The sequence below is a fragment of the Parambassis ranga genome, chromosome 9, assembly GCF_900634625.1.
Source record: "Parambassis ranga chromosome 9, fParRan2.1, whole genome shotgun sequence".
Classification (NCBI taxonomy): Eukaryota; Metazoa; Chordata; class Actinopteri; family Ambassidae; genus Parambassis; species Parambassis ranga.
In genome coordinates, this window is record NC_041030.1 from 4,846,958 (window position 1) to 4,869,757 (window position 22,800).

Consider the following 22,800-nt stretch of genomic DNA (forward strand, 5'->3'; position numbering starts at 1 on the left):
GACAAGATAACAAGGTAGCTGCTGTTTAAAGATGAAAAATGAGCGTGTTTTCTTTTTTCATCTTCTTGATATAATTAATGTTGATATAATCTTCAAGTTTTTTTGCCACTTTCCAGAAATAGCCTGCTCGTTTAATTTAATAAGATTTTAAAAAGCAAGGGGGGATGATTAATGATTAGCATCTTCAAAGAGGGGTGACATTTTATTGATTTGTTAATCATGTTAGATGTGTAATCACAAATGTTTAATGCAGTTTGTGCTTTAGCATGTTCATGCTATGACATCTTTAAAATATTTGCATGGTTACTGTACATGGGGGCATGCCATAAGCCTAATGATATAAGACGCACAATCTGGCTGCGCTGAGTGGACACAGCTTCCACTTCATTAATCCAGCAGCTACCTCAGCTTAGAGTTAGTGTGGCACTGGTCCAGGTGTTCCTTCCGGTTATTTGTGCTCTTTCTGTTCCTGTGGTGTCGCAGATAGTTTGCACTTAACTATTATGCTGTTGCCCTTTTCTCTGATGAACTGACAATAATTGGAGTAGCCTATGTCCTTGTTGCAACTGTGGCGCAGCACACATCAAGTGTCAAAGCATAAACAGAATAAAAGCAATAAGTGAGCGAGTCACTGTCAGCTTCTAAAGCTAGTATGTTAATACTAGCTGTAAATTAAGTGTGGAGCTAAGGTTGGCAAGCTACAAATAGCCTATGTTTGTTTCTGCTGAACATGAGGTGACATGGGAGAGGATTGTGACTGAGTCAGTTTTGGAACCGGCATCGAGTGGCAAATCCAGGAACTTGAGTTTTTGGCGGCTTTGCATCAGCTTATCTTCTTTTTCTTGAGGTTGCTGCTTGTGTGTTTTCATAGGAGCAGAATAGAATGCAGGCATAGTTGTCGAAAGAAGAGGCTGACACAGCTAAGAGTCATGCACTGCTCTGCCAGCTGGCGAGGAGAGTGGTGCAGAGCAGAACAGATAGATTCATTACTGTCTGCAGCAGCTGGTTCCTTTTTTATATCAATAACATTAAAAACATATAATATGCTGCCCTCAGTTTATTTTTGTGTGTTTTCAGTGTGACTTCACTTTAGAGGCTCTAACTGGTTGTTGTAGTTGGGTGAGTGCATTCTGGGAATTGAAGTTTTGCTTTACTTTTTGGTTAAAGAGAAAAAGACCTGTAGCATTGTTATGTTTTACTATATACACAGTGCAGTATTATGATGAGAGCATTTTTCCAGCTGACAAATTAACACATAAAGTTCTTTAACGTGGACGACAAAAACAAGGAGATTAAAGAGACTAAAATGCTTTTAAGATCACTTAAAAGACGAGGAAACTATCTAATAAAAATAAAAGTTAATAGCTTTACAAAAGACGATAGCTTCAAATATGCATTAGAGAAGGTATTTTTAACTTCTGCTATGATTTTATTGTTTTATTTTTTTGTAAAGATTTTAGAGTATTTCTGCTAAAATATAGCATGTGCCTTGTCTACCCTCCACCGTCTCCCATCACTGCTTTGGGGGCCATGAAGAAAGGATAAATATTCTACAACCTCTATCATGTATGAAACATGAGGAGGGCATAAACACAATAAAGGAGTCTATATGGAAAAGGAATTCCTTATGTTCGGGGGAGACTCTCTTTGAGGCACACCATGACCCATCAAAAGAAGACGCACACTCGTGCTGTAGCACTTTTGATGTGCTACACTTTCATTTGGCTCTTGATGTGTCTCCGAGGTAGACAGGTGAGACATCCTCCTGCTGGAAGTGCACACTTTGAAATGTGGGGCTGCTTTCACAGACATTAATTAAACCTAGCTTTCCACTAAAATGCCTCGTTCTCCTCAGGCCCGGCACTCTGTGGGTTTGGGATGAGACTTAATCCAAACTTTACTGCTGCATTCAGAAGGATGCCACATGCTGCCTATGTGAGATCAATAGACTTTATTAAGCACACTTTTCAGAGCATGAGTTTGAATCTCATGGTCTTTACAAAGCAACTGTATTGTAACTGTAACTGTAAAAAAAATTACTTAATGACTGGTGGAAAGCTCCAGATGCTATAGTGACTGACTGCAGAGCCAAGGCAGGACTCCTTATGGCTCATTCCTTATTAGCTGCTAGCTGGAAATGCAGGCCTCAGTGTCCAGACTAGTGTAGGTATAATGAAAACATTTTGCACTCCTTGGTATCTAGAATGCCATAAAAGCTCATGTGGATCCCGGAGTCAGGGATTCTTGGCTTGGAGGATAGAGGCTTGTCAGAACATTTAGTAACAGCTCTGGGTGTACAGAAAACATCCTAATGATTTCACACTGTTATTAAAATATATATATATATATATATAAATATATATATATATATATATATATATATATATATATATATATATATATATATATATATATATATATATATATATATATATATATATATATATATATATATATATATATATATATGTGAGTTTTCTCTACCTCTAGCTATGATTGTGCTGTTTTCATAGAGGCAGAACCAAATATAACAAAATGAGCCCACATTGACTGAAAATGTGACAAGAGAGGGGAAAACAGCAAGGAAGTTCATTGTTATGTTATTGAGTAGTTTTCCTCACCACATGCCCTTGTTTTGTTGTTTACCATCATGATTCTCAAAGAAAAATTGCATCCAATTGGCCTTAACACACGGGGAGAAAATTCAAAGCTCCTGAACACGTGTTCATGGCAATATACACACACAGAAAATATAATGCACATCATTCTCTCTGAACACCATCACACAGGTCTCCAAACACACATTAGAGTAATTAGTTCTTTGTGTTGTGTATAAAACTGTAAAGTGCAGCATTGCTAAACTTGTTGAATTGAAACTATAAGTCAGGAGTGTGCACAGTGCCCCACAGTGCAGTCATCAGCCTTACCGTTCCCATTTGTCAAACAAGTCTTAAGAACAGGCACAGCAATCTCAAATTAACATGCAGCCAGCTGTATCTAAGTACACTAGTGAAACAAGCATATGTGCCTGTGCATAAATTCTTATTACAGGCCATGCTGATAGCATTATGTAATGATATAGTGATATATATGCCTGCATGCATTATGAAATGAATTATTATAAGGACCAGAAGCTTTGTCCTCCAACCCTACCTAACCGCAGCAATACATACCACTAACAAATTGATCAATGAGCTTTTAACCCACCAAACAGTGCTGATGTTGAGGGGAAAGCCATAGTTACAATAATAAGGATGAGATTAATTAAGAGTATTGGTAAAAAAGAAACTTCATTGACCAGCTGGAAATGTGCAAAGAACTGCATTTCTCCAGTCTTGTTGTCCAAAATTGTGTCGACCCATCCATACACCAGACTGGAGGGTGACGCTGTTTGAAGAACATATTGTCATTTTAGGGACTTGTGCAGAAATGATTGACACCTACACTTTCACTAAAGCCTGCAGTAAAGCAGTCAAGAGGTGAATCTCCATCATTGTCATTTCACCCATAGACCCACCCACTTCCTCAACGAGCACACTCCTCCCTCAACTTTTTGCGTAGCTTAGCTTCTCTGTTGGCTGCTGACCATGACATTATTTTCTCCTTTTCATTATGTGTAAGTGAAAAAAATAAAAAAAAAATCAACCTACAGAAAGTATTGAACCTTACTGTACTTCTAGTGCATCGTGAACAGTCCTGTGAACTCCTTTTACCAACAAAATAGAGCCGTTGAAGGTGGGTATGTATCTGTCACCTAGTAGTTGTATCTATTTACTAGTGGTGTGTTGTTGGGGGTGGGACTCAATTTGGATTTCTCCTCTCTTTTAACTGCACAGACACATGCTTGAGTCCACTCTACTTCTATCTGTGACTTTCCATAGAGCGGTAGCATATTTTTATGATGGGTAAAATCTCCATTGTAGCTCTACAGTGAATAATACATCAGTGCAACAAAGCTTCACGCTCACCTGCTCGAGTCGCGCTAAGGTACCATCTAGTGAGACAAAGGAGAGCACTGTCTCATATCTCCAAAGGGGCTTTAGCACCATGGCTGATTACAGCCGCGAGGATCCCGAGCTCGGGGGGTTCTAATGTTTCCATTACTCAAAGGAAAGCGTGCTACTTGACTAAATGCATATATTAAATCTGCTAGAAATGGGAGCAATTATTCTAAAGAGCCATTTAGCTATCCAGGAGGGAATTTCCTTAAACACATTTATGAAGGTATTGGTGTGATGATGCATATCTGTGAGATATTAGTGTACTAGAGGAGTGGACTAGATGTCTCGAGCAGGGAGATTGTCCTGTGAGTTTTTTTTTTATTATTGTTTTTTTTTCCCACTGACAATTGGGTATATATGCCAGGAGACAGGGTGTATTCCCCTCAGAACAAATAACATTCAGATGTCTTATCTTTGTGTTCGAAGGCCAAACACAAAACCATTTCAGAATTCGGTCTGCTCATCGGCTGCTGCTAAGGTCAGGCTAAAACACGAAGTAATACCTCAGATTTTAATCCATAAAGGGAACGGGGTGAAGCAGCAGCAGCAGCAGCAGCTGTTCTGTAGCACAGGTTCAGGGAGATCAGATGCCACCGGTGTGTTTTGGAAAGGATGTATGCACAAACGTGTGCTAGTCACTTAAAGCAGGGTGTGTAAATGCAAATCCTTTTTTACGATCCCCGGAGAAACACAGCAGAGAATACGATTCACCTCTCAGCGGAGAACAGTGAAGATGAGGAGGTCAGACTTGTGAAGAAGCTGCAGCGCTGAGGGTCTGAAAGGTGTCTCTGTGATGGCGCTCTCACGCAATGCCTGCTCACACCATGCAAACATAAGCTCATTATAACTACACAGTGGCTGTCGCAGAGGACAGCTGCTTTATTTTCTCACTTGTGACAGGTCAAGATTACAAACACAAAGCAATGCAGCTTTCAGGATTCATACCAGGCTTGAATAGTGTGTACACTTCAGTGTGGGTTTTCTAAATATTAATAGGTACATGGACACACTAATATTTACACTATAGATACTAAATGTGTGACATTGTGTCATACACAACAGCTTTGGATGTTGTTATTGTAATGATGCACTGGAGTTTGCATGACCTCCAGTCCTATAGACCAAAGTCTGTATTAGATTTAAAAGGTGGTAGTTGAGTGTGTCTGTTTTAGCCCTTGTGATGGACTGCTGACCTGACCATGGTACCATCTAGCCAATAACAGCAACTACAGACTTGTCCATGACCCCCACACATAACATATATTTGGATTACATGCCAAGGTCTTCTTTGATGGAAAACAAGCGCCTAAAAAGACATCATCCATTTAGGCAGGAGAATGAGCACCTCTGCTCAAGTGCCCGGCACCACATGGCCTGTAGCTAACAGCACCACTATGCTCTGCTTCCATCATCCAAACACAAAACTGAAATTAATACATAAGCACTAAGCAAGTAGCCTACCCAACAGATACTCAAGCTCAAAACATCCCAAGATACAAACAATGAGGAAGCCAAGCTACCACACTGAGCATCTGAACATTTTCAAACCAGTTTTACCTAGTGACTGTCAGAGTTTTTCCCCCTTTATAATATTGTCTGTGCACCAAACACAAGCACATATTAGAACAAATTCAAATGTGAAATTGTCTAGACCTCGTGTCTATTTGTAGTGGGTGCTAAGCAAACCAAAGTCTCATTTCCTCCACACCATTACATCAATTTTCTCTGTTTTTAGAGCTTCAAATATGAAAATGCGCTTCTGTAAAAGTTACCATCAGTTGTTCCTTGGAGGTCTGAAATGCTCTCCCAGCAACAAGCAGGCACAGAGTATGCTGAAGAAATCCATAGAATACCATGTCATTTTCACTTCAAGACACACCAAGCTCCATCTAAACATCCACTTTACTCTGACGGAACCAAATCTGCCACCATGATCACAAGCACAAAGCCCACATCCCTCCCAGCTATATCATTCAGCGGTACAGAATTTATTTCCCTGCAGGACTTTAACCCATACTGAAGCTCTTGCCAGGCTTATTTCCAGTCCAAAGGGACCAAGCAGTGCTGACTGCATGACTTCCCCAGCACAGCCAGACTTCAGCATCGTGTGGCAACATGTATAACGGCAAAACTTACTAAAACACCATCGGAGATGCACCAAAGGAGCAGGAATAATAAGGATCCTAAAGAATATATCCTGAGGTGCACATGTAAATCCAAGAAATCACATACTGGCAAATGTTGCCTTTCCAAAACAATTCAGGCAGAGAATAAAGATATACTATTGTCTGTGAAGTGCAATCAGGAAAAAAAATGTGGTATTCAGGTACCTACCTAAAGTCACATTAGGTAAAATACACAGACGCAGGAGTTTATTTTTTTGAAAATATTAAATATTGGATATTATACTAGTTAAAGAAAAACTAATTAAAAAAATATTAAGTATTTTAATTCACTGTAAGACATGTTTTATTTACAAAAACAAAGGGTGCCTGCTTCCTGCTTTATGATAAAACTGATTAACTCCGGAGTTATATTTTTTAATAATGTTTTAATATTAGTTTTAATATTATAACCCCCCCCCCCTCCAAAAAAAGAAAGAGAAACAAAGAAAAAAGGAAAAAGTGCCCCCCTGTAAATTTGAGTTTGACACCCCTGTCTTGATCATTATTATCCTTATTTCATTCAGGAGAGGCTAAGGTGATTGAATGAGGAAAATAATTTATTGAATTACAAAGAATATATGAAATGTGCTTTGGCGTTCTAGACCCCGACATGGTGACCAACATCCGAAAAGGAAGGAAAGGACAGGAGGTGAGGCCGCTTAATCAGGAATCCCCCCGGGTCTAGACCTGGTGGTGGTGAAGGAGCTGGAGAGCTGAGGATAAGAGGCCTGCGCTGTTGAGAAACTGGTGGTGCTTGGGGTGGAGGAGGGTTGCAGATGTCGATCTGTAGGACAGCTGGAGAAGAGACGAAAACATTTAAATATTTTTTCTGAGCTGTGATTGGGCAGGAGAGGGACAGCTCAACAGCTGATTGGTGCGGGATGTGCTCTAAATTAACCACCTGATTCAAGTGGGAGGTTAGAGAGAGAGAGGGGATGAGCTAGAAAGAGAGATAAAGCATCTGGAGGATGAAGAGGGAGAGATCGGAGTGGCGGTTGAAAAATGATGAAGTTGAGAGTGGTTGTCTTCCTGATTGAACTTGTGCTAAGAACTTCATAAAGTCCTTCAGTGCAAATAGTGATTCTGTTGCAGTTTGTCCTGCAGGTTCTGTTCTCTGTAGGATTCAGTAATCGACCCCCTGGAAGTCTGTAGAACTTGGCACACATGACTCTTGACTTTCATGTCTGAACTAATATTACTCATTTTAAAGAAACGGCAGGTGTCAATACTATTTTTATTGTGAAGGCTCTGGCTCGGTATTACCCCAGCTTCCCTTGACCAATACGCATCAGTTGTTTGTGACCCTGCTCAGGATCCTCCTGTAAGTCCCACATGTGTACAGGTGTTATTGGAAGAGAGGATGACATTTTAAACAAATTGTCACCTAATCTGTCTGAGTAAGGGCAGCGGATGATAGGTGAACTTGGAACTTTGAGAGAGATAGCTTTTGAAATGTCACCCGCAATGAAAAATAACACAATGGATCTCAGATAAAGGGAAATATGCTCTGTGTTCCCAGGGGCTTCATGCAAGGTCTGCTGCTGCCATGAATTAAATGCAGTAACTACATCACACTGGGAACTTGCAGGATTCATGCTCAGCATAGATATCATGACTCCAACGTCTCTTCATTCTCACAACAACACGCTCTTATTTGAGTTTTAAGAAATGTAAAATTAGAAACTGCTGCATGGCGTTTTGCGGAAACACAACCAGATGTACAACTCAGACATGAGAGGGATGAGAAAATCCAAATACTGATAATACAGCAACAAGAGGCCTCACTCAGGGAGTTCCAGAGGCGCTGGCTGGTAATCTACTTCAAAAAGTGTCCTGCACAGGGAGGAGAGATGCGCCGAGTTAAAAAGCAGGAACAAATCCCCCTCACCTCTGTTCCTCCCCATGACTGACAGTTGCTGCTGTGAAATACTGGGCTCCAGGCACTGCCAGAAGGAATAAAACCTCCACTGATTCTGATCCAATTTGTGGCAGCCGGGTTACAGACTTGTGCATTCATTGAAAAAGACAAGAGTTTTGGAATTGACATTCTGCAAGGTGCTCTTGGAGTGCACAGGCAGGCAGAGTTGCATTTTTTTTTCTTTTTTGTACGGGGGTAGGGGTGGGGTCAATGGTGTTTTCTGGCAAACACACACACATTCATCAGTCAACAGACCCAAGCTGATAGTGGACCCCTGTGCTGAAGATGAAACGCGGCGCTCTAATCAAACAGCAGCTGTAAAGCCAATGGCATGTCGGCGCAGGCACAGTAATTGGGATGGGAAGAAAAGCTCTGGATGCTGCTGGTGGTTTGTGCTCTTCTGCTGGTAAAAAAACATTTCCACTGTGAACAAGAGTAGAGTGATGTAATTCTGGTCCCATTCCTCAGTCATTGACTCAATGATGCAACAATGATGCAACACTTTTTTTCCTGCATACAACATATATACTGCATGCATGGCAGAGAAGTTACCTTCAGCGCAGCTACGTCTAATGGCACAACAAATGCTTCCTCCAGCTAATAAGCAGCCTTGTGATAAGTAATCACTGCCATGTACTTCAACTGCAGCTAAAAAATCCACAAAAAAATCATCAGGTTTGATGAAAATGTCAGTGCCAAACCTCTGAGGTGTCATTTTTTTTCTTCCCCTGGAAAGCTGTCCTGTTATGCCTTAATTACAGTAATAAAAAAGAAGAGGCTCTTCCCCAGAGGGTTTATTAAGGTGCACTATACAGGAAAAAAAGTCATACAAGACAGATTAGCACTTATCTAGAGTGGGGATGTTTTTTTTTCTAGAAGAAACTGTAGTTTGTTGGACATGTAGAGCAATTTCAAAGCCAAATGTTAGGTATGAGAAAATGAATTCAGAAGAAGAAGATGATTATTATAGCCTGCAGAAAGACATTTTTTCATAGATTAAAGTAGTTTCTGTTCATGTGTCTTTTGTGTCTTTAGCATGGCACCTATGCAGGTAATGCATAAAGATATGTGTCCATGGAGGTTTTTTTTATCCCGAGTAAAAGAAAAGTTCCTCAACATCACACAGCAACTGGTTCTTCCTGGTTGTAGCTGATTGGACAAATGCTTTCACAGCAGGCTGGTTCTGGATTTCAAACATCTTCAAAGTAATATTTTCTGCCTTTTAGATCTATAATTTCTGTTCATATTATTTGCATTACATGGCGTGTCACATAGACTAAGAATGGGAATTAACAGATGTAAAAAAGGCGAGAAATTCAGAATCAGAATCAGAAATACTTTATTAATCCCAGGGGGAAACTGCTCAATTGGAAGGACTTGAGCAACTTTGACGACTGGGTCAAAGCATCACCAAAACTGCTGCACTTGTGAACACCCCAGTCTGCAGTGGTCAGTACTTGTCAAATATGGTCCAAGTGAATCACTGACAGGGTCAATAAAACCAACCAAACTGCTTAAAAAGTGAATGTTGATTTTGATAGAAAGGTTAGAGCACACATCAAAGTTTGTTGTGTATGGAGTTGTGTAGCCACAGACCAGTCAGGGTGTCCATGCTGACCCCTGTCCACTGCTGAACGATAGTACAATTGGACATCAGAACTGGACCATAGAGCAATGCAAAAGGTGGCCTAGTCAATTGAATCTTTGACATCACTTGGATGGTCAGGTGCTTGTGCATCACTTACGTGGTCAAACACGTGGTTCCAGGATGTATTGTGAGAAGAAGAGTGTGATTCATTGGATAATGTTCTGCTTGGAGGCCCTGACTACTGCTGTTCACGTGGATCTTACTTTGACATTTAGCACCTACGTAAGCATGCTTGCAGACCATGTCCACCCTTTCACGGAAACAGTATTCCCTGATGGCACCTTTAGCAGGGTGTGGGCTTCCACTTCCCCAGATCTCAATCTAGTGCAAATGTCTGGGATGTTCTGGACAACCAAATCAGATTTTGGAGGTCCTTCTTTATCACTTAGCAGCAGGTCCTTTATCACTTAGCAACACAACTTCAGAGCTGTTTTGGTGGCAAGAGGGGGACCTAGAAAAAATTAGGCAAAATGTTATTGCTGAGCAGCCCAGCTATTCGAACAGTGCTTAAATGCACTTTTGAGAAGTAATATAAACTAGTCGAAGTGGTGGGGACATGTCCCCAGCATCCTCAGTTTAAAAGAGACCTATGATGTCATGTTTTCCTTGTGATGTCTGAGCCAAGTAAATTTGTTCAGACACTGTAGGTCAAAACCACTGGTTCTGTGTTTTCATGGAGACAGAAGAAATGATATTCGAATCACATAAAATGTTGTGTGTCTCTTACTGTTCTGTCTGTCTGGTTTTTTTTTTTGCAAATGATATTTTTCTTCCATTTTGCCACTGTGTTCTGACAAAAGTGTCCAACTAGATGAGGTGACATGCATCGAGTTCCACTTGTCATTCGTTCGGCCTATTATTTCTGAGTGTTTTGTAAAAGAACTTAACCAGCGATGTCCTCTCTCTTAACCTTGGCTGAGAGTCTGCTGTCCCCTGTCACTGAATATGCTTATGGCAGCTTGAGCCATCCCATAGACATCAGCTATATTTGAACACATTTATTGCGATGCATCTTCGGGATATGCAGGTGGGATGGAAGTGAGGGATCTTGTCCTTGGTACCTGTCCTACTGAAGACATAATTGTCTCTGCTGTGTATACTCAGTAACTGTCCATGACTCCTTTTAGAAATCACGTTTCAAAGCTTAACATTGATCATCACAGTCTTTAGGTTCCAATTGTAGCAATTGTAGCAACTTTGCAACCAGGAAACGTGAATATGACTTTAGATAACACTGCATCATGTTGCTTGAACTCACTAAGACCCTGTTCACACTGAGGAAATCAATCCGGCTAGAGCGGGATTCGGGCCGTATCTGGATATATCCGGATAGTTTTTTTCTGAGTCTGAACAACGCAAATACGGATTTATCCTGATAGATCTCGATCCACAACTCGGAGGTCGGATAGCATGACAATAGATAGAAGATCAGTGTAGCTGACTGTAGCAGACCTCTGGTCTGTGTGAGTTTAATTCTGTGAATGTATGGATGACTGTAGGCAATAAAACATCCCGTCTCCCGGTGTTTAATGTGCGCGTCGAGCCACTGTACTCAATAATGGGATTCATTTTTATCGCCACCTTTTGGACAGACACTCTCCTCTGTGCGCCGTGTTTCTCCTTCCAGGAGTTGTTTGCCAGCTGCTGTCCATCGTCATTGTACTTCCTCCTTCTGTCTGTGTGTTCTGCACCTACTAAATTCCTATTAATCACAGAATTGTTTTGTGAGAGGGTTTAAACTGTGTTTGAAGTTAGGAGCTAAACATAGCACACTGTTTTGGGGGTTGTGGATTCACACTAGATAAATATGTTGAAGGATTTCCACACCATTGACACCATTATTGGCAATAATGGAACCATTTATGCAGTGTTGAACTTCCATAGCATTGTTGAATAACTATGAGCTGATAGATAAAGTAACATATGCCATATGTTCACGTCTCATTTCCCACAGAGAATTTTAGAAATAATATAGAAACTGTTAAAAGACTGTGAGTAAGTGTGTGCTGCAGTGAAAACAGCACAAGCATTTTTCCCTAGAGAGTGTGTCCCAGTCTGAGTGTGCCTCAGCGTGAAGGCGACAGACAAGAAGCTTGTTTGATCCCCCCCAGTGTCTCCCCTTCCAGAGCTCACACCTGATTGATGGGGGCTGTCATGTGCTAAACAGATCTATTTTTCTCCTGCCGCTTTGTATGCTAAGGTTAGACTATAAGCAAACATCCTGTTGAGGTACCATGTAGCTTTCAGCTAGCACCCCGCTCTGTCGCTTCATGTCAGCCTTGATCTACTGGAAGAGGAAACTCGTTTTCTTCCATTTTGTTTTTTCATTGAAAATGTACGTCGGCATCAGGCCTCTTTTAGTAGAAAGTGGGCAGCTAACAGTAGAAGCCTTTTCTAATGCTGCATACATCAGTGCCTTAAACAGGACATGCTGGTAAATATTAAACAGAAGAGCCTTGGCTTTAAGTAGCAAGGCCCTGGCTGCTCCACTGGGAGAGGACATTTGCTTTAATACTCGCGCTTCTGTTCTTCCCATTTGGCTCAAATTAGTGTGTTGGAGCTCTATTAAATTGAGGACAGAAAATGAAGATTTGATAAAGCCAGTGCCAGTGTCTCAACAGGGCATGTTTTATGGATGTGTGCAACTGCAGCTGAATTCCAGGCTGCTCCCTCTGTCTGGTTTATTCATGACAGGCTGATGTTTTGCTGTTTTGCTTGCTGCTTAGCTTTTTATTAGGGTGTTAATCTCTTCAGAGGTGAATGGCAGCATAAAACATGCCTGGACGCTCTTGGTCTTACTTTAATTAATGTGTAACTGCATCAGGAGATCATTAGGAGAGGAGACACAGGTACAGTGATGTGGAGAAGTTGCACTAGTTTATGTGTAGATGACCTCAGTGTAGACTGGTAATACGTGCGACATCATGTGATTAAATGTGCTTTTTGTGCAGGTGAGAACCTGCTATGGAAGATTAAGGCTGCTGTAAAAAATAAATAAATAAATGAAAAAAATACATGTTTTTCTTGTGATACAGTTTTAATTTAAAATCCCAAGAAAAAAATACTATATTACTATACTACAGAATTTGACATTAAACATAGAATTTTGAGAAAAAGTCCGAACTCTAAAACTTTCCCTATCTGCAAATCTGCTTGGATGAAGGTTGACAAAAAATAAAATCGCCGCAGCAACTTCAAACCAGTGTTTACTGTATGTGTGGATCAGACGTGCACAATATTCAGGAGGAATCTGGACCTTTATTTTTTGGCAGTATTTTGTTGCATATGTCAGATGCAGCTTGGTAAACATAGGGATGCTGTACTACATCTGATTGTAAAATCACCCCCCTGCTTCACTATTGCATGGTGCGTTCTCTATCTTGAGGTACTGTCCATATGTGTAATGAGAATCATTAAACCTCATATCGCATATCGAGTGTATTCCAGGGTATGACCAAAGGTCACTGCATTAGCATTATGTACCATAATCCACTGCGATCAATATTTATTTATTAGGTGGCAATGCCTCATGTTTTGCAATAGCACAGAAAAAAAAGAGTTCAGGGAAATTATTTTTCACTTTGCAGTGTATTTTGTCCATGTGCTCTACCTGCCATTTTTTCCACTGTATACTGTATCATTATAGCATATAGTGTACAGTTGTAGGAGTTGTCATGAAGCCTGTGCAATTGCTATGTTAACTGCAGCAAATCTTCTTAATGTTGCACACTGTGTTGGTTTAATCGTTTCTGTTGCACTGTAATTACACACCTCGACTCAAATCAAATCAACGTAGAAGCAAGTAAGGATCAATTATGCACAAAACTAACTGAAACACAACATGTGGAGTCAATTCACTTACTTCCTAACCACCAATGAGAAGTAACTAGTAGATGGTGGTTAAACACACCTGCCACCACTGTGAGCCCTGTCTTAGCATAGCTGCGTGAACACAGAGGGGCAGCAGTCTCTAAACGCTATCCTGCTGTCTGCTGCAGTCCTATAGTCAAATCAGTAGTCCAGGTACAATGTTTTGTATGTGTATGAAGTGCTTTTCAAACTTTGATGCTCTTATATTAAACTAAACTCTGGTCTTCTCTCTCATACACACAGGAACCATAGAATGGCTATGCATCCTTGTAGAGGAGGTTGTTGACTTGCACTTGGAGGCACTTAAAGGTGGTTGGTGGTGAAAACTGCTCCAGTGATCCAACGTTTGCCTTATGTCTGTTATGTTGACCAGTGGCCAGTTATGTATGTATTTAGAATCCGGGTAGATCTACTCCATTTGCTGAAATCTGGCTAAGAGCTGCACACCTAGCACACCCGAAATGAACTTCAAGCACACCTAGTGGTACAAAGTGGTATTGCGATAGGGTAGAGTCCTCAACTGGCCAGTTAACATGCTAACTTTATCAAAAAACACAGTGTGCTAAGGAAAAAAAAATTTGTCAGGATATTTTAAGAACACGTACCTTGTGAAACTCAATAATGACCTTGGATCGGAGACGAATGTTGTGATGCAGCCATGAATAATTTTGTGCAGCACTAAATTAGAGGGCACTACATTTCCTGCTGGCAAATAATAAAACACTTCTCACCTCATATATTACAACCTCACCTTCCTTTGCTGTGCAAGGCATCATCATTTCAGTGGAGGAAATGTGTCTTCTGAGGGGTCTATTTTAGTCCATCGTGTTTTGTATGTTTAGCACTTGCAATATGTTGCTGCACTTTAAATGCATTATTCATAGGGGAATTATCACTTTTATATGGATGATGTCACTTGTAAACCATGTTTAGAACATTTGCTTGTACATCATGTTAGAATCTGTTTTGTGTTTGGCGAGGACTGTCATTGTTTGCGTTGGGATTATCGAATGATCGCCATTATCGGCCCTCAAGTACATCTGCCTTTGTTGAAATTAGATTTCATTAGCTGCTCAAAATAACCTGGACTTTAATTAACCAGATCTGCTTAATCGAAACTGTACACAAACATCTTAATTAAAATCGTTTTTATCTATAAAGCTAAGATGGCCACTAATACCTCACCTCCTAATCACAGCTCTCACTGAGAAGGCAATAATGCAGTGAAGCTGCAGAGAGTGGGGAGAGGGGGGGTCTGCTGGGGTTATAATGAGGATGTTACAGCGGATCGGGCTGCTCTATGTGATATGTTATGGATTAGTGTCGTACACAATAGTGTTCTGGCCTGCAAACGCTCACACTGCATAATAAGCAGAGATGATGTCTTAATGATTTCACCACTGCTCCTTGCTTCAGGTTGCCTCTCCTAACTGCGCTGTGATCTGATTTACAGCTGTGGGCGTTCCAGCCCGTATATAACCGTGCCCAGGTTCAGTTTGGTTTATGCCCAGTCACAGCGGTAAATCCAGTTGGAGTAAATATATGTAAATCTCTACGACAGGATGTATGATCATTTTTCCAAAATAAGAGCCCTGCCGTCAAAGCATGTTTATTGGCGAGACCGAAACACTTTGTGGTGTTTTTAAAGAAAATATAGGTCTTTTCCAAAGACGTTACTCCTATAGCTGAAGAAAATGGTGGTGTTTACACACCCACATATTTAATCCTTCAGTGGAGCAGAGATGCCCAGACCCTCATGTCTTCGACAACGACCCCATAGGATCCCCAGCTGCTTCCAGGCTAGCTGGGTGATGTAATCCCTCTAGTTGGTCCTGGATGGGCCTTGGGGTCCCTCTCCAACCAGGATTGCTCACCATTATATTATAAATAATCTGACTCCGATATAAAACTTGAAAAGTGTAAACATTTTTGATGCCATTATTATAAACAACATTTAAGAACTTCATCACCAGTACCGTAGTTTAAAGTTTGAGCAACTTAATACCCCCCCCCCCCACACACACACACACACACACACACATACACACACGAGAGACAGCCCTTCTGTTCAAACTCCTACCTATCAGTAAAAAATCTGATCTTCGTGAAAAATTCCCCCTCCTTTAGCAGATTAGGCAGCTCTATGTACTCTACATAGGTTCACTTGGTCCAGTGGTTCCTTTGACCCCAGTTCTGTCTATTTTTACAGAGTACAGTGTCTGACAACTAAAAGTTGTCATGATGTGTTCCTTCTTGCAACATATTTAGACTTAGAGAGCTAAAAATCACAGGACACATCAGTGACTCACAGTATCTGATGGTAACAGCTGTCAGCGTGTCCTCCTTCCTGCTGTAATAGACATAATTAGCTTAGCAGGCTAAAAAAAATCACAGGACACATGCGTGATGGTGAGACGTGTCAGCAGTATGAGTTTGACAGATGTGTGAGCCTTCTTTCTTGTAACACAGTGGGAACATTATCAGACAGTAGCAGTCCTGGACTGTCTTGGAGGACAATGTGCTGACATGAGAGGGTTGTCAGCTAATGCGGCTCACCTGGGCCTTCCACTTAGTATGTGTTCACTCACCATTTTTTAGCCACTGGTGTTACTTTTCTCTTCTGCTGAGTTTTTTTTACTATAATGAGCTAAGATAGTTAAAACCCACAGATTATTATACACATCAATGTATAGTGAGTATCAATTTCTCAATAGACAACTTCTGCATGAAAATGTCACAAACATCTTGCTTAAAGATGCAAAAGATTGAATACACAGTGTGTGTGTGTGTCTTGACTTCATTAACCAAACAGCATGCTCTATTAGAATAAGATCATGTGACTGAATTGGCCAGTGGAAAAAGTCACTGTTCTGTTCCTTTAGAAACTCATAGCTGTCTTAGTTGTTGCAGTATGTTTAATTTTATTATGAAGCCATGTCCTATAAGAGAGTATAGATCTATACACTCCAGATTTCATCCTGTTGCTTCTATCAGCAGTCACATCATCAATAAACAGTATGTGTGTGTAAATGAGCAGAGACATGCTGTGAGCCAGGCACAGTGAGTTTCTTACCTGCTATGATGTCACAGTGATGTAACCGGCAGGTGTTGAGTTGTGGACCTGTTAGAGAGTGCTGCGGATATACTACAGCTGTCACCTTCTGACATCCTACCTGAAAATGAGGCCAGTGTTTTCATGGTGATGTGATGTTGGAGTTTTTTTACACTACAGCGTGCACTCGGAGCTTATTTGTTCTCTGTTTTCTCTGCTGAAACACTGAATGTATTTACATAATGAGCTGCAGTACAGTACTGAATTACACATATTATTTTTTCCCAGGACTCAGGAAACACAAGTTGTAATGTGATATGTGACCTTTGAAGAAATTAAAATTTCTCTTCATTTTAATGCACAGTCTGGTATTACTATATACGCCAGCCACAGATGAGATTCACATGAAAAGAGCCCTTGTGTGTTTTTACATCTAATCTATTTACAAAGGCTGAACTCAACCACAATACATGTTCTATCAAAATGCCATGTGATGTAGCTGCCAGAATGGTGAATAATATATTCATAGATCAAAACATTAATGTAAAAAGAAATTCAAATTAGCATACTGCAAATTTATTTTCCCCTTAAGAACTCACAAACGCTTTATTTCTATCAATGTTTTAGTTCAGACGTAAAGCAGTTTTGATTTTACAGTACAATTCGAGTTTAGATAATTTTTCAACATTTTTCAAAAAGACCATTTAAAACCTACTTTTGGGTTTTTTGGTTTAGAAGGTGACTCTTCTCTGTGCACTTCTGATGTTGGTGATGGCTGTTCCTCTAGTGTGTCATGGTTTTGAGTTTTACTGTGTTATTTTGAAATTTCAACTTTTTTTACTTTATTATTATAGCCACATTTCTAAACCTCTTATTCACTTATCTGGATCATTTAAACCCACACCTTTAAAAATAACCCGGTTTAATGAGATCTGATGTTCGTCACTATGCCGGACTGGCCCTTGGTGCTTGCGATAGCCACCTGATCCCAGGACGCTAACCACCCTGCAAATGGTATAGATGCATTGTATCAGCAGTGATTATAGAACTCGGACAATGAAAGTCTTTTTCAGAGCTATAGAAGGCTATCAGCAGCAACAATTACTTTTCTTCTACACTTGCACTTACACACTTCAAACAGAACGGGTAGACTGCAGCGCCAGAACAGATAAGATGAAGAGGAGATCAAAATGTTCTCCATTTGCCTTATCAGATGGTTACTGGTGCTGGAGTAGCTTTGTTTTAAAGGCTGACCCTCATATAAGTAAAAGTTATTTTCAGGCAGTGTATGAAGTTGTGTGAAGGTATATAAGCACTGAAGTTGTAAAGTCTCATTGCTTCACACAGATGTGTAACAATCAGACATATTGAAGTGTAGGTTTAATAAAGTACATGGATTGGAACACTAAGCATTATGTAAGGTAGATTACTACTAATATTAGTCAGATTACAACATAATAACAGCACAGTATTTACAGTAACATATACTGGCATATATGTGTGTGTGTTTGTGTTAATGGTAAGCTCCAATAGCCACTATATTTACATTAGGTCCACTTGTGCCCCACCTCTTTTCCCGTATTTGGGGTTCACACAAGTTAGATGGACCAAGTTGGTGGTCGGTGTAACTTCCACACTGTGTACCAAAAGCAGAGGTATGGGTTGTGTGTGACAATTATCAATTGTTAGCAGGTTTGCAATATCATTGCTGTACTTCTCTGTCCAGAATGCACGGAGAGATGTTAGCGTTTCGTGAGTCAGCTTTTAAGCCAAAGCATTTTTGGGGCTTTTAGAAGTTATAGCACCTTGTTTTTTTCAGTCTGACTCTGGCCAGATTAATGTTTTTCAGTTCCTATACTAGCTTGCCTTATCAAATTTTAAACATAGCCAGGGAAACTATTTGCAGTCAGGTCAAATAGTTTTTAGTTGGCTATAGTGGATTTTCAAGGATGATAGGACAAAGTGAATTTATTTATTTTCTCATATCTAATTGATTTTCTCATATCTTATTTAAAAAAGAAAGAAAAACCTTTTAACAAAAAATGCTGTTCTGCTGTAAAGATGACACCCAGGTGCTGCAGCACTCACTATTATTTGCTGCAAACAAACTTCTTCATCATACACTCCATATACACTTTTTTTAAGCGTTATTCCATTTATTTATTTATTTTTTTCAAATAACATACAGATTGTAGTATTGTCCTGGTTAAACAGCCAACTAAGTAAGTCACGTGTCATTTTATCACGACCTGGATGACTGACAGTCTTTATGTAAGTGGCAGCACTTAATGTGCAATGAACAGCAGCAGTACGGTGAATATATTACTGCAGTGTTTCACCCTTGTTTTTTTTTAAGCCTGCCACCTCATCAGAACAGCCACTGATCTTTGTGTTGTTGTTTTGTTCTGTAGAAAGGACTGACCCAGGCCCCCTGCTGTTCCCGGTGCCGCTGTAATTATTCTGTTGTTTGAGGAATATTTGGCCCGACATTTTGTTCTTCCTTCGTATGCCAAGGAGATTGGAACAAAAGCAAGCATTATGGCTTACTGTGTGGCACGCTTATTGCTTTGGATGCATATATCTTGGTTTTTACCGAGTCAAATTCTGCTGTTTGATCATTGCTGAGTTGTGTTTGCCACAGTGTGTCAGATTTTGTGTGCATATTTAGCCGTGTGCAGTCATGGGGAACATTATATATGTATATAAATATGAGCATTATTCTTAAGCTGCACAAGCATTTGCTTCTCGTAAGCAGTCTGGACATGAATGCACCATTTCCATATAAACTCAGTGATCTCAGAGGTTTGTGGATGGACACAAGGCGGCAGTTTAGGGTTAAAAAAAAAGTCCTTTATTTCAGTCCGAGGATCGGTACACAGGTAGGCATACGATCTGCAACAGTACAGAAGGGCTAAGCTAAAACTGGTTGGGCATGCTGGAGTCATACACAAAAGACACAGACTAAGGTGCAAAGAGGGCTATATGGAGCCAAATCGGGGTCATAAGTTTTGTTAACCTGAAAAAATAAAATTCATTCAAACACTAAAATTTGATTTATTTCAGTTCAAAATTTTTTTGGAATCAACTTTGAAATTCTTTTGAATAAATAGTTTATTTTCAGGTTTCATGTCAATAATTATTTTCATATTTACCATTTTATTTTTTAAGTTTCAGAGTTTTTGTTTTCAGATTCAAATCTTAATTTCTTACAGTTTCACATCTTGTTTCTTCAGGTTCAAATCTTTTTTTCAGCTTCAGATTTACTTTTCAGGTTCAAATCTTTTTTTTCGCTTTCGCCTCTCCTTTTTACACCTTTGAGGTTTTGACCCTGATTTTGCGGGGGGTGGGACATGGGTGTGGCCTGCTGAGTGACAGCAGGACAATGAATGCTGAGGCAGAGCGCGCTCTGGGCTGAGGCCTTAGCTCGGCCATGGTGCCTTCAGGGAACATCGGACGTGCGGTCAGTTAAACTCAACATGCGCTATCTATCGTATTGACGTGACTGGCTGCAAAACACTGACACCAGGCAAAGTTGTAGACAGTGTCGCATCAAAAGTGAGAATATTAATAATTTGTGGAAGCGATGATACGCTAAACACATCATGCAGGCCTCCTGACGGACCCTGTAAGGAACTATCGGCTGGCTGTCACTCTCTTCCTGCTCTGTGCACCAGAGAAGAATGCGCACTCAATGAGCGTCAGTGCTAAGTTACAGCGAGACTCAACTGGTGAAAACACCGAATACGGCGCAATATGGCAGAGAAATTACCAGTGAGTCGGAAAAGCCACAACCAGAAAATGTCTTGATGCAGAAAGATGTGAGACAAGAGTGGTTATCGGTACGACTTCACCTGGCAACGACTGACCGAGCAGAAGCGGCTACATGCTACGCTGCGGCGGCCACAGTACTTCCAGACAGGTAGGCTGATCATGTATGAGTTTTTCATTTTTATTATTTTTCATCACTGCGTAGCCAGTTTACTCAGCATTCAGTTACTTGTTGAGCTGAATGTTTTGCCAGTAGGAGAAGAGCGGAGATGTGAGTGACGCTGTCAGCTTTCACCAGGCTGAGTTTGCTAACGTGATGCTAACGTGACGCTTACAGGCTCTGGTCGGCAGCTTTCTGCCTTTTATGCAGGTTTTATTCCATTTACCAGTTTTTCTGAGTTTCTGTTTAATCGGTAAGCAAACGAATTTGACGTGGATACACTTGTTCTTGCCGATGGTCATTATCACGGTCACGGTGCTGCTCAACATGCTAGGTGTCTCTGTGTTGTTGTAGCTGCGTCCTCAGCTCTGCTGAGGGAGAGCAGAGCAGCGTCTTCTGTCATAGACCTGCTGCTGTTATCATTGTTCAGTTTACTGCTGCTCTCTTTATGTCTTGCTGTATTTACTGTACATTGTGTCATTGTGATATTCTCTCCACAGCTCTGTGATCTTATGACCAGACGCTGCACCAGACCAGTCTTCACCTGCCTGAGGACAGCACGTGATAATAATGATCACTGATTTTGTTCATATATATGTAATGCATTTCATTTAAATCCAAATACAGTAAACTGTTGCCAACTTATCTGGTTTTCATTATTTGTGCAGCTTTTTAAAATAACAAAGACTGAATGTTTTCTGTAATAGACAACAAACACAGTTACAGTTTTTCAGTGAATAGATATTTATTCTCATGTGAAGCACCAAACATGTTAGAACCTGAAGAGATAACAGGCCAGTTCTAGGTGTGGGGCGCCTTCCTTCTATACAGGCCTGTGTGTGTCAGCATGAGGATGCACCAGTCACCAGGTTGTCCACAGCATCATCTGAGCCTGCAGCTCCCTCAGAAACAGCAGCTGGCTGCACCTGCTGCAGGAGAACCATGGTGAGGAGGTCAGAGGTCAGACTTGGTTCAGACGGAGCTCCAGCAGCTGGTGGATCTGCTCAAGGCTCAGGATTTGAATTCTGACCTGTCAATCAGTAAACGATAAACATTTATATATTGTCAATAAACAGAGCTTTACTGTCCTTGACCAGGTCTTACATACAGTATGATTGGTGCTCAGACTAAAGTAGAGCAGGTAGGTGTCTGGTGATGTGAGGTAGCTGAATATCTGTAGGGAGCACAGACTGCTCTGTAAACACCAGAGGAAATGCACTGAAGAGTCGTAATAAAGATTCAGTGCTAACTGGCTGTGTAGCATCGCCGCCCTTGTTGGTTTTAGCAAATCTAACCTGCAGTAATTGCCATGTTTGATGATGTTATGTATTTATTCTTGCTGTAACTCAGCACTGACGCTTATTACTTCTCTGGTGCACAGAGCAGGAAGAGAGTGACAGCCAGCCGATAGTTCCTTACAGGGTCCGTCAGGAGGCCTGCATGATGTGTTTAGCGTCTTATCGCTTCCACAAATTATTAATATTCTCACTTTTGATGCGACACTGTCTACAACTTTGCCTGGTGTCAGTGTTTTGCAGCCAGTCACGTCAATACGATAGATAGCGCATGTTGAGTTTAACTGACCGCACGTCCGATGTTCCCTGAAGGCACCATGGCCGAGCTAAGGCCTCAGCCCAGAGCGCGCTCTGCCTCAGCATTCATTGTCCTGCTGTCACTCAGCAGGCCACACCCATGTCCCACCCCCCGCAAAATCAGGGCCAAAACCTCAAAGGTGAAAAAAGGAGAGGCGAAAGCGAAAAAAAAGATTTGAACCTGAAAAGTAAATCTGAAGCTGAAAAAAAGATTTGAACCTGAAGAAACAAGATGTGAAACTGTAAGAAATTAAGATTTGAATCTGAAAACAAAAACTCTGAAACTTAAAAAATAAAATGGTAAATATGAAAATAATTATTGACATGAAACCTGAAAATAAACTATTTATTCAAAAGAATTTCAAAGTTGATTCCAAAAAAATTTTGAACTGAAAAAAATCAAATTTTAGTGTTTGAATGAATTTTATTTTTTCAGGTTAACAAAACTTATGACCCCGATTTGGCTCCATAGGCTAGAGCAGATGCAAGGTCAAAACAGGTTATGGTCTTACACAAAAACCTGAGAAGTCAAAGGACTAGAAACCAAAAACACTAGGGACTCGGAAAAATACTAAAGACTAGAAATGGCTGGAACTCTTGGCACACACAGTAATTGTCCAAGTAAC